The following is a 13,630-nucleotide window of genomic DNA, read 5'->3' on the forward strand; positions in this document are numbered from 1 at the left end:
CTCTCCTGATCATGTGCAACTTAAGAGTGGTACAGAGGAGACAGAGCACGCAATCCCAAGGACTCCACTGCCATGTGTTTCATCGCTATTAGGTATTTCCACTTTAAAGCTGTGGTTAAAGCACAGGCACTGCCGGGATGCGGACACAGCATCCCCGCCGTAAGCCCGGAGGGCCTCAGATAGGCATTCACTGAGACAATGCAGAGCCTGGCAGGATGAGTCCTGGTCACCCCGCTGCTCGCCACTCCCGAGCTTCCCGTGGGAAGGAGCCGGGGGGCTCAGGAGCCCGGGGGCGGCAGAGAGGCAGGGGCCGGGGGCCCGGCGCTGAGAGGCGTTGTCCAGGGTCATGAAAGCGAAGAGGAGCGCCCGTGCAGGGCAGGGGGAGGGGCAGGTGCCAGGGCGCTCCGCCTCGGCTCCGCTCCGCCGGGGCTCACCTGGGCACGAGGGGCTGGGGGGGCCCGATCCCGCTAAAGGACCGGGCGCTCAGCAGCTCGTTGCGGAGAGGGCCCCTCCCGGGGCCCCCTCACTCTCTGCCTCGCTCCGTCCTTCACCCCACCTGTCGCTCGCTCCCCATCCCAAACCGGCCGCCTGTCCCGGAGCACCCCGTGATCCCCTCCCGCGCCGGGCCGGGCCAAGGGCGGGGGCGGGGGGGGCGGTGTCTTGGCGGGGGGCGGGGCCTGGGCCTTGCTGGGAGCGCGACAGCGCGAGCGGCCAATGCGGAGCTGGCGCTCCCCCGGGGCCGCGCCGGCCCAGCCAATGGGGGCGGGGCCGGCGGCAGGGGCGGGGCTTGCGGGCGCGCGGGGTCCGGCGCGCTCGGGTGCGAGTGTCGGGGCTGCGCCCGCCCCGCCCGCCGCTCCCGCCTCCCCGTCCGGCCGCGGAGCCGCACTCCAGAGCCAGCGCCGGGCAGAGCGCGGGGCAGCGCGGGGAAGAGAGGAGGACGGGGACGAGCGGCACCCGCGCCAGCCCGCAATACCCCAGCGGACGCCCCCCGGTTCCGTGCAGGGCTCCGGCTCCCCGCGGGTGGCGTGTCCCGCGGAAGGGAAGAGGAGAGGAGAGGAGAGGAGAGGATTGCTCGCCGCTGGCGGAGAGCGGAGCGCAGCCCGTGTGCGCGGGGGGGGGCATGGGGGTCCCGCGACTGGAGCAGCCGGAGCGCGGGCAGCGGCGGCCGCGGCAGCGGCGGCACCAGGTAAGGAGCGCCCGGCACCGCGTCCGTGCCCCGGGGGCGTGCGAGTGCTCTCTGTGCCGGGAAGGGCTCGGGGGCAGCTTGGGGAAGGGCGTGAAGGACCCACGTCCTCTCCCCTCAGGTGCCGTTGGGAGGGAGGCTCGGCTGCTCTGGGCTCCGCGGAAGGACGGAGTGCTGGTGCAGGGAGCGGGGAAGCGGCGAGGAGCCCCGGCCGCCGCTCTGTGCCCGCCGCGCCGGGGCGGAGTGGCTGCGCTCGGGATGGGTCGCTCCCGCACGTCGCCTTTATAAATAGCGCTCGGATCTGCCTCCCGAGTAATGGCCGCGGGGGCGGCGGGGGTGTCCCCCGGGTCGCCGGTCACCTGCGGGGCGGCTCTGCCACCGGCTGCGGCAGCCGGGGCACGCCGCTCCCCTCTCCCAGTCTCGCTTCGACAATAATGGCAATTACGGAGTAAGTTTGCTTGGATCGGACATCCGTGGGGTAGAGCTGCTGTTCAGAGCTGAGACGGTGGAGTGGGGACCGCCGAGCGCTCGGGGTGGCAGAGGGAAAGGATCTTCAGCCCGTGCAGTTTCCTCAAATGATTTTAATGGTGTTTATTTAGTTACTGGATACAAGGCGCAACCTGCATCCTTTTGCACTCTTTGTTATATTGTAATATTCTGATAGCTGTTCAGTGGTCCGTTCTCCAAACTTAGCGTTCGAGTTCATTAAATGGTAGCTAGCTGGGCTCAACTTTGCTTTAGATTTTATGTTCCTGGCTCCGCACCCCTTCGGTGTTCCGCTGCAGCGCCTTGCTGGGCTGGTGAGAGCCCCTGTGAATGGGGAAGTAGCGTTATGCAGGCTTGACAAAGGCAACTCCGGAGTCGACAAGTTTCAGATATGGCTGTTAAGGTTCACAAAGTAGGTCAGTAAACTACCTTCGTACTTGGTGCTGCATTATTTCAATACATCAGTAGTTTGAATACTTGCTTTCAGCCTGGCTTTTCTAGAGGAAACGAGTTCTATTTTTTATGATGCAAAAGATATGCAAAGTTGAAGAGAATTGCACATGTAAATTTCCGTGAGCTCTTTTGTGCGCAATTTTCACTTCTAAAAGTTAACACTAGATGGCTTTCTTATATCAGCTATCCTACAGGGAAGGAAAGCATGTAATCTGGCTCTGCAGCCTGCTATTTCTGTATTTGTCTATTTTTTTTTTCTTCACGTAAATAGTAAACTATGTTCTGGTCAGTTCTGCACTGATTAGACCCGAGCAGAATTTGAAGTTTGCTTACTAGCTGACATAATTTATTGTTTTGATCAGCTTATCTTGCTGCTTAGACATTATTTTACATATGTGTCACTGATATCTAAAGAAAGTTTTAGTTGAAAGGTAACTCTGCAAAGTATTTACGATGCTTTAAAGGAAGGCAGCTGGATAAGGCAGGATGTTTGAAAATTGGGAAAACCCAATAATTCAGTCTTATTTGTTACTTAGTTTCATGGGCTTATTTTAAAAAGGACCATCGTGCATTGATATTGTCCAGCTATTTTTTCCCAGATTCTGTACCTGACTATCTTAGACTGAAACATTTTGGAATTGGATTCAGAAAGGTAGTGCATCACAGCCTGCTGGATATAGGAATGCCTGGCCTTGATGCCATATTACTCTATTTCTTGTGGGGTTTTTTCCATAACTGTGCCTGTTGTCAGTGGAATGTGTTATTTGCCCTCCATTCACTTTTTCGGTGGCAGCTCTGAAATACTTCAGTCTTAAATTTGATCTTTGAAATATCTTTTATTATTAATGCAAACATGTTTAAATCATCAAGAGCTCTAATGCATTATAGATATTTAAACATCACTTAGGGTCCACAACAGTTGATTTATAATTTATGTAGCATTCATATAAAGCTAGATTTAGAGAGGTCTCTGAATGTATTGTCTTGGTTTTGCATGCCCAGTGGGTTACCTTACCAGGTCATACAGCACTTCGATGTAACAAGAAGGAATACTTACTTGTAAGGATGCCAGACTGTTTCACCAGTCCTGTTGGATCAGTTAAAGATCATTTAGTTTGTATATGCCAAGGATATAATGCAAAGCCTACAACTAAATAAAACCTCAGTTCCTTCTAGCTGGTATCTGCTTACTGTGCATATAGTATTTTTAAAGGTTTATATTTCATTTTCCTGAAAGAAAGATAATGTGGTCTTCTTTTTGTAGACATACACTGACATGCCATTACTCAAGTGCATTGTGAAATACTCTTGCAAATGAAGAGAGTCAAATGAGGAACTAGGCAAAGCAGTGGTCAAACAGGCAAAACCATCCCTTTTGCTGTTTTTGACCTTTACAACTGAACGAAGGCAGTTCATTTTTTCACTTTCAGCTTCATAGGCATTGTACCTAAGCTTTTTATCTGCAGATCACCAGTTCGAACTGCAGGAGAAAGTAAATATTTTCTCCTTGCCTTGGCTGGAGCTAAGATCATATTTAAACGGTTGGAAGTGAAAATATTTTGAGTAGGTTCATACCTTTTACTGCTTAGAGATCTGGTTTGGTAATATTGAGTGAGAAATGCTATGTTATTATGATAATATAAGTTACAGATTGTGGAAAGAGGGTGGGGCACTGGGTTATCTAGTTTCTCACGTTAGTCATCCAAAATTACCAACAGTAGCTGTTTTGACAGCTTGAAATGAAATCAGGGTTTTCTCTTTCCATGCAATTTTTGCTTTACAATTTAAAATGCTTTGCAATTTTAAAATGTTTGGATAAGCTGGGTTGTAGATCAGTGAAGTGGAGATGGCTGTTGTTTTATATATGTTGCAATATTGTACTCAAAGTAGAAAATTTTCTTATATTAGGAGACACAATTTATATCAAATTCTTGAAACCCTTACCACTTGCTAAGGCAAGACCAACTTCAGTTTATCTCTTTATTTTCAAGAGATTTTTCATCCTCATAAATCTGAACAGTTCAGGAAGTTTAAGGTAGAGGTACCTTGACAGTCTTTTTCTACCCTGGTTTTTCTACCTGAATTTTGAGGAAATACTGTGAAGACTGTCTACCATATCCAAGAATCCAGTAAGAAGAATTTATGAGGGAATTTGTATTTAGTAATTGAAAAGTATGTTTCACAGTTGTTTGTTTACTTACTTGTTAAACACTAGTTGTTCACATAAATTGCATTAAGAATAACAGTAATTCCTCATGACATTCAGTGATGATGCCATATGACTGGTTAGATTTTTAAGATTTGCCAGGACTTCACATGACTAGCTGTATTTTTTACTTTGTTGTGAAAGGGCAGACTTCATGTTAAACATCTGATTTATCATGACAGAAGTAAATGAGAGAGAACCTGTCTTCCTTTGTAGTAAAGCACTGACCCCAGATTTAAAGCCACTTTCATGCATAATTGAATGAACGGAAGATTGAAAAGGATTATTATAATTGGTGATACTCTTCTAGTTTTTAGTTAGACAGGACAGCAATAGGCAGAAATGTCATTGTGAATATTTTGCACCATAGTTCTTACTAAAAGATGTGTAAGCTCTTGTTTGGATCATGAAACTGTAATTACATCAGCAGTTAGCTACTCAAGATTTATAAGTGGATTCTTCTGGTTTTCTAGAATTTCTTAAATAATGAGCAGTCTATACATAATTAAAGGTTTTGTTTAAAAAAAGTCTTGAATCCTTATGGAGGTAGTCTTCTGAACATGTAATAAATGTAAGCAGCTGCCATCCTGTCTTTTTGGATCTGCAAGCAAACAGCTTTATTGGATCTGGTGCTTGTAAAACATTTTAAGAATAGTAAATGTTTGAAATGAAGTAGACATTTATTTTAGTTGCTGTTAACTGGGGATTCTGTTTTCCTTACAAAAATGACCTGTACTTAATTTTTTTTTTTAAAGTTACGACATGTAATGTAGAAAGATACCATCGCTGTTTTGAAAGTGAGGGAGTCTAGAAGGAGGCTAGATAGAGGAGAGGTAGTAAATTGGCTTGTAGTAGCTAGGAGGCTGGAAGATAGCAGTAGCTGAAGTTGTCATGACTGCCCCTCCCCCTCAGCAGCTTAAATAAAATTCTGAGCACAGGACTTGGAGTTTTGCCATTGAGTTTGAATCTTTTCTTATATAATGCCTTCGTTTGTTGTCCTCAGTCCTGCAAAGTCCCATATTCAGCTCTGCAGATATTTGTCTGTATTATTTGCTCTTTCTTCTTTCTTTCCCCTCTCCCTTCACTGCTCAAATTCTCGCTGACATAGTGGCTGTGGATTGTGATAATGCCTGCCTTTATTTATGTGTAATATGTGTCCTCTAACATAAATCCCATCAAATCATTTTCATATAATTTCAGACTGAAAATTCATATTGTGAAATACCTATGATTCAAAAGCTAAAAGATGAGACTTATAAAGCTCTCGTAAAACTCAACAATTTGCCCTTCCATTTCCCTTTAGGTTCACTAACTTTTATTTTAAACTTGATACAATCTGTGATGAAATTATAGAACTGCTTTGTATATTACAGAAGCAACACATTATGGTACTTAAAATGTTTTTATATGGAAAGGTACTCTGAGAACAGTAGAGGTTCTGTGCAGGTTAATTCAAATGCAGCAAAATGTGTTTTAATATTTTCATAAAATTTTTCTACTGGTTTGATTTTTTTGTTTGTTTGTTTTGTTTTCACGGTTTTTTTGCTGACGCTTGTTTTACTCTATATATATGAGAGGGAAAGGAGATTCTGGGCCACCTTGTATTTAATTTTGGATTTTTACAGTCACTTCAGTCAAATTGATAAATTGTGAAATGATGTGAGACTAAAACAGCAATTAAGATGAGTGGAGACAGAGTAAAACTTTCTATAGGTGTTAGTAATGTACATACTGTTAAAATACGCTTTGCTATTTTTTTCTCTTTCAAGTAGGGGATTAAAAAGAAATACTGTAATTAATGCATACTTAGCAAAACTGTCACTGCAAAAAGGAGTTCTGTCTCCTCTATTTTATGAAGAAGGTATTTGTGAAAGATGGGAAATTTCAGTCTGTTGGTTTTTTTCTTTTTTTTTTTGTTTTTCTTTCCACCTCAGTGTTACAAATCATTTAATCATGCTTCTCTGACTGTTTTCGTTTCTGGTTTCTGTTCAAAGCTAATTATTTCCTATTTTTAGGTACATTCAAGGAAAAGAGCACTCCTAAGTGTTTTTCTGGCCTCTCAGCACTAAAAATGAATACCTGACATGTTTTAGAATGAAATCTCATTGTAATATTTGTGTGACACAAAGTGGGGGGAAAAAAAGATCAGAACACTGTGGCTGTGTATATTCATACATTCTCGCGCCTAATGTGCACATAATCTACAACGTGTAAGCAAGCATATGTATTTTGCTGTGCTGATCTTCCTTATTGCAGTGGCTGTCTGCTGTTGAAGAATTAGGAGCAGTTTACAGTGATCAGGTTGTCCTTGCTGTTCTGCTGTAGTAAAGTAAGCCTTGGTTTTACTTTGTAAGGTTGTCAGGACAACAGCTTATTATTATTGCTCCTCGTGGTTTTTCTCTGTAGCAATGAAGGGAGCTGTTTCAAAGACGGTGGCTGCCTTGCCACATTGGGCTGCAGGATTGCCAGCTGTGATTTGGGTTCAGCAGGATGCTCTGGGTTTGTCATGTAAAAATTCTAATTGATGATGAATGTGAGGATAATTTTGTTCATTGGTCTAATGCAAAACAACCCATTGTATTTACAAACCCATGGCCTATTTTCTCCACAGGATTGTCATTACTCCTCTGTTCTCTTCCATCTGAGACTCAGAGAAAAATGTTTGAAGTTTGACAATATGGAACCTATGATATAAGCTGATACAAGGCAGGAATTAGTTTAAAGCTATGTTATGTCAGTGTGCTACAGTCTGACACTGGAGCTAACAAGTGAAACCACTGGGGATTTCTGTTAGGTTTAGTTTGTGATGTCTTTGACAAAAATATTGTATGAAGTTGGTGTTCAATGATAAGCCTCATAAGTACTAGAGGTGTTGTCATTTTGAAGAGCTACTTTACTTGTTACATGGTAAATGAGAAAAATAATGCAAGTTGTTACATACAACAAACTAAATGACTACAAAGGTGCTTCTCTGAGTGTGGTCATTATATGCAAGAGGTGCAGTATTTTCAACTGCAATAACTTTTAGATTGTTGGGATGTTCAGGGGTGGGAAGATGTTCAATGTGCAGCAGGGAGAATTATATGAAGAAAACCTTCAAATAACTGAGGATTTTTTTTTTTTTTAATTTCATTAAATACGCCAACATGGGACTTGTTTTGGCATTTCCATAGATTCTTTTATATTGCTGATATGGAGATATTCCTTAGTTTGATCTTCAAATTATTCAGTCTGGGTTGAGCTGTAGTAGCCAATCAAGTGCTGTCCAGGTAGTTAAAATCCTTTCATCAAAACAGTAACCTTCTATTTCAAATTCCCTTTTCAGACAACTGAAACAACAGTCTATTCACAGAGTAATTTGGCAGAGATACATAGGCATGGGTTGCAGCTGTAGGTATAATACTAATCAGTTAAATCAATAAATAAGTTCAAGTTTCATTTAAGTAGGTGTTTGTATTGCTTTGTTTCTTATAGTGTGAAGTCTTTCCCATTTCATGATTCTTGAAATGGTGTAAGGTGGGTAATGACTTTAGGTTCCCTTGGTTGGGTGATGAAATTAGTTTTTATTTTCATGGACTACATTTACAGATTCTGAAACTTAAAACCCTTCTATTTCATACATAAACACATTTTTCTTTAGTCCTATGTTTTATTCCTTAGTAGGAAGAAATCTAATGCAGTTATTTTGATTTGGGTTTTGTTTTTGTGTTTAGTTTTGTTGTTTTTTTTTTTTTCCCCTAAGCAGAAATTAAAATGGCCTTGTTTGAAGTTCCTAAGTATCTTTTATATACTTATTCATAGTCCTGACACCTTTATATATACACTAAGTGTATATACTAAGACCTTAAATGCCATCAGATGAGATTTAATATTGTTTATGGCAGTTTGCCCATCATTTATCTTGAGTTTATCCAGGCTTTGAGCTTGGTTTTGATAGCATCTTTCTTATAAAGTTGCAGTGTTATGGTTTGGATGGGAGGACTGGCTTGATTGTCAGGCTCAAAACGTAGCAGTTAATGGTTTGTATTCCACCTGGAGACCAGTTACAAGTGAAGTACTGTACTGGGACCTATTCTATTTAGTAGTGTGATCAGTGACCTGGAGGAGGAGATGAAGTGTTTCCTCATCAAATTTGCGTGTGACATCACATTGTGAGAGTAGTTGACATGTTTGAGGACAGTGCTCTGCAATTTAGAGAGGCTGGTGGCATGGACCATGATGAACTTTGTGACATTCAACAAGGATAAATGCATGTTCTTATGCCTTGCCACAGCACCGGGTGGGGAGTGATTGCCTGGGAAACAGCTCTGCTAAAAGGGACCTACACATTCTGACAGACAGGAGTCAGCATGTCAGTCTTCACTGACAGCAAAAAATGCCAGCAGCATACTAGACTTCATGAACAGAAGCATAGCCAGTGGATTGCCAATATTCAGTATTCCTTAGACCATACAGGATATACCCCATTCCAGTTTTGGTTCCCCCAATACATAAGAAATATTAAGTAAACTGAAGCCAGTTCAGTGAAAAGCCAGCAAAATGAGGGGCTTGTGGCACAGAAGGGGAGGCTGAGAGAAAAGGCTTTGCATAGCCTGGGCATCAGAAAGCTCAGGAGATACTTAATAGCTGCCTCACAAGGTGATACCTAAGAGATTATCAAGAAGACAGCCAGGCCCTTTACAGAGGTATGTGACAAGAGGAAGAGACACAGCAGTCACAATCTAAAATAGGTGAGGTTCTGATTTGGCACTTGCAAATAAAAATCACCCTAAGGACACTGAGGAATTGGAACAGGTAACACAGGTTGTCAAATCTACATTCTTTCCATTTTTTTTAAGACTAGACTGGACAAAGCCCTAAGCAAGGTGGTCTGAATAAAGTGCTATGGTGGCTTCCAGTGTGAATTAATCTATGAAATATGACAAGCTTTTTATGGTATCAGTTGCTCTGATAATTGAGAATTTTAGTTGATATTCCAGTGTACTATTATTCCACTTTATTATAGTACAAAATTTGTACAGAGTATTTCCCTATGATAATATTGGGAAGATCTTTTTACAAGACTAAGAAATAATTATTTTGAGCTCCTATTATATATTCTTTGTTTAAACCAGTTGACAAGAATTCCCAAATAAATTATCAGCACTTAAATATTTTATAACTATAGTACTTAACAAAAGAATAAGTGCTTAAAGACAATAGTGTCCTCTCAGGTTTGGCTTCAGATATACTTTGTTCACCTTGTCACTGAATTTTAAAACATGATTAGCAATACTGGAATTTCAGTGTGTGAATTTCTGTTGAGTGGTTCTGTTGGATCTCTTCCAAAAGATTGTTTTACTGTTAAAGAGCAGGATGCGAGTTTGAAACTGGCTCTCAGCAAGTCAAACTTACATTTGTATTTAGTTCTTTTGCTTTGACTACTAATTTTAGTCCTGTGGAACTGCTGATAACCTAAGCTAGAGTTACCCATGTGGCTGTGATTTGTCTGAGTATTTAAAAATTCAAATTGAAATGGTTCGGTTCTGAAAACAGGTGCTGTTTGCACTTCTTTATGTTCAGTCTTAACCTCTTAGTTTCGTTAGCTATAAACAAGAGCCTGCAGAACCTCAGAAGCTTGAGATGATTCCTATTCTTGCTCATCCAACTTCATAGTTGTTACACTTTTAAGTATTTCTGTGTTTACCAAAGCATGAATCAGACATATTAAGTGTTTAAAATTTCAGGGGTTTGTATAACATTTGGCTTCAGTATGAAAGAGGTTGCAAATGCATGCTGAGACAATCATAACAAACAGGAAAGGGAATGGAAAGAATTTCCTTTAGGGTAAAATTCCTTAAAGTAGAAATAACCCTGATAGATAGTACTTGTCAGTTCGCAGAGAGGGTTATGACTTGCCTTCTGAAGATATTTTCACTGAAGGTGAAAGGATGTGGAGAAGCTCAGTCAGATGTCCTTTCAAACCATCTTTTCAAAAAAAGGAGTTAAACCACTAATTTTGTTAAACTAATGGATCTCCAAAATTCTTGAATTAAGACTGTTGATAGGTACAGATAAACAGCCCAAGCCTGAAACCTCCTTTGCCCTGAACTGAACTACTTGTTTCTTTTATGATCCAGTTGCTATAGAAAATAACTACATCATTGATCTTTCTCATAAATCAGTTGCACTCAATTTTGATTACTGATGGGTTGCTGTTTTGGTGTTTTGTTGTGGGTTTTTTGTTTAGTTTTGTTCTGCACCACCCCACCCCACCCCTTGTAGTGGGAGACTGTTCAGGGACTCAGTTCACTGAGGACTAAAATTTTCTACTAATCTGTATGTGAAGCACGTGCTGAGGTTGCAGCCATTTGTTTGATTCTACCAATATCCTTGTTTAACCTAAATAATTTGTCTTTCTTCCTGATACTTATGGACAGCTTGCTTTGTCATAGCTTAGTTTTCTGAGGTTGATCCAGTTAAAGTTTTAGTCAGTCTTTAAACAAGACAAACACTTAGATGCTTCTTGTAGAGTATGGTACAAACACAGTGGCTGAGGAACAGAAGTCCCTTCTCTATACTTGTTTCATTTCTGTGTTTTATTATGGCTAATAAGAATTTAAGCAACATTCTACACAAATCAAAATTGTATTCTGTATGTCTTGAAAGAGTGACTCCAAACATAAAAGGGGAAGTAAATTGTTCATCAAAACTTACTTTGTTCTTTCTCAGTTATATTTTTACCTTCTTTTGCAATGTCAGTGCTTCTCAACGTGGTGTTGTATTCAGATTTCATTAGTAACCTTCACTTTGTGTCAAGGTCCTTATTGAAAATATGAGATGAAACTGATTCCAAGATTGACCTTAGACTTCGTCTAATAAACTGCTTTAGGTGTTTTTTTTTCAGGAGAGTCAATTGTCCCTTTACTTGTTCTCTTTTCAGTATGGTACCGTATCAGGTACTTCCTTAATTTTAGGTTGTACCTTAAGGATTTTTCTTGAATACCATTGATGAGCTGATCTAGGGAATCTTTCTTCTGTGTAGAGCTGCAGCTGTTGAACCAGCTTGTCCTTGATGCTTGTGGGAACCCAGCTGAAGCAGTAGCTCTTGCTGAGTTCCTAAAAAGATTGAATATAGTTTATGTACCAAGCAGTGACAGTAATTTAAAATACAATCTGCATAGAATTTTCATAGCTGTGATATGTGAGCTTCCTTACTCTAAATTGTGTTCTTTCATGCAGTCCAACATTAGCACAGTTGCTAATGGCAAATGCAGGAGAAAGCAGACCTTCTTGGAACCTAATGTCGAACCAAGTTCTGTAGCTGGCCAGTTCTCAAATGAGACAGTGTAGATTTCCTGCTTTTTGTAAGTAAATGTGTCTTATAAACCTTGAGAACTAAATAATTCATTAGTGAGTTTAAAAAGTCTGTTCATTGGCATTTTATTTTCAGAGGAGGACTCAGCTTTTGAAATTATTCTCCTGATCTTCCCACTTAAAAATATTTTGTTAGCATGATGAAGTAGTTTCAGATAATGTAAATTATATTTCTTTGTAATGAAACTAACCCAAATAAGATATTGACCGTAACATAAACTGCATTTCTAATTCTGAATGCTATACAATGTGACTGAGTAATTGAGACATGGAAGTTAAAAACAACAGTGCTGAAGGTGATGTGCTTTACAAAAATTTAAGGTGAATATGTGAGAAGAAGGCAAATAGCAAAATGAAACAAAGTTTATGGAGTAAACTCTTATTTCTCAGTATTCAGAAAGTAAATATTTTCTCTAACTTGTTATGACTTGGGCAGAATTATAAAAATATTGTGTCAGTTTTTGTCAAGCTCACTCAAATTGAGTTTAGTAATCTGAGATATGTTAACTCAGTGGGAAGGGTACTTTAACAAAATAAACAAAACAAGTCAGCAAACCCACATTATTAAGGAAAGTGATCGAGAACTGTTGTTCCAGAGGTTTAAAAGCATTACATCAGCAGCACCTACTTTTTGAGGGTGGGTTTTTTTTTTTTAATGTTGGTCTGGAGGTGGAAAAAAATATGTATTCCTCAGGCTGTCCCCCCATTTATCTTCTCTTTTCTCCTCCTGAAGGCACTATGGCTGTTATTTAAAGTTTCAATAGAAAGATCACAGATCACTATCTTGTAGTGGTTACTTTTTTCAGTGTTTATAATAGTTTGACTCACAGATTTGATCACATACCAGTGTTTTGGTTACGTGCACCAAAATAAACACAGAGCTTGCTATATTTGCTTTGTATTTTTCTATTTCTTTATTGGGTTTTTTAGTTCATTTAAAGTAGATTTCAACAAAATTGCAACTAATTGCCAGTAGCCCAGCTGATTTATAGGAACAGTATAAAGATTCTCATAGCTGAACTGACCACAGTAAAACCTTGCAGTTATGTTATGAAACCTAGAATCTGAGCTTCTCATAAAATGTTTATGGCTTTCAACCTCTTTGGCAATAAATTAAAAAGAGAAATCTGTTTCAAGTGCATTTTTTCCTTAAACTGTAATGACATAACTTCTACTCTAATGCTTTTCTCCTCCCACATACAGTCTTTCATTCTACAGTAAAAGTTTTCATGCCCTTCACTCGTGCTCTATTCTGTGTCCCACACCCCTCTACTGACTTGCCATTTCCCACTTCTGGAACAAAAAATGACTTTTCTATGTTTAAAAAGCGTAGGCCTGTGGCACAACTGCATAACCCACTTAAACCCTGGGTGGTTTACTGTGGCCAGGGGGGCCCAGTGTGTGGTTTGTCTCTCTAGAGGCTGGAGGCAGAGCATAGCTCCTGGTGAAAGACAGCTGTCAGCTCTTGTGCACCTTCTGGATGGGAAGTGTGTGGTCAGATTTGCTTCCTGCCCACGATGTTTTGAGGTTTATTGCTGCCAAGAGGACATGCTCTCAGCACCTGAGTAAGACAACAGCACAGGTTGCCCCTTGACCACTGGCAAATTAGTGGAATTCCTTTTCCAGCTATGTGTTTTAAAGGACATGTACAGAATGGAGTAGAGGAGTAGATGGACTATGTTTTTTCTAAATTTATGGAGAACATTCTGTCCTTTCAAACCAGTTAGGCTTTAAAGGACTTTATCTCATCAGTTAGAGGAAATAAAAACATTGCAAGAGGTTCCAAAGACCAAAAGTCTGTATATGGTTCACAAAGATGATGGGGGGGTAGGTGTGGGTCGGTACACTTTTCAGGATACGAATCTTGACCTTCTCTTTGTTGTTGTTGTTGTTCCTGTTTAATACCTGTAAGATTAGCACCTTTTATCATACTGATGAAGTATTAA

At 40.9% G+C, this 13,630-nt stretch overlaps 1 protein-coding gene across 3 annotated transcripts in view; it reads left to right on the top strand.

The window, feature by feature from the left end:
* The first annotated feature begins 873 nt into the window (after positions 1 to 873).
* SIPA1L2 (signal induced proliferation associated 1 like 2) overlaps positions 874 to 13,630 on the top strand; it is a 129,746-nt gene continuing 116,989 nt past the window's right edge. For all 3 annotated transcript variants that reach the window (XM_032682931.1, XM_032682933.1, XM_032682934.1), the window contains exon 1: positions 874 to 1,186. The gene's annotated coding sequence lies outside the window, so the exon portion shown is untranslated. The remainder of the gene's footprint in view (positions 1,187 to 13,630) is intronic.

The sequence above is a fragment of the Chiroxiphia lanceolata genome, chromosome 3, assembly GCF_009829145.1.
Source record: "Chiroxiphia lanceolata isolate bChiLan1 chromosome 3, bChiLan1.pri, whole genome shotgun sequence".
Lineage (NCBI taxonomy): Eukaryota > Metazoa > Chordata > Aves > Passeriformes > Pipridae > Chiroxiphia > Chiroxiphia lanceolata.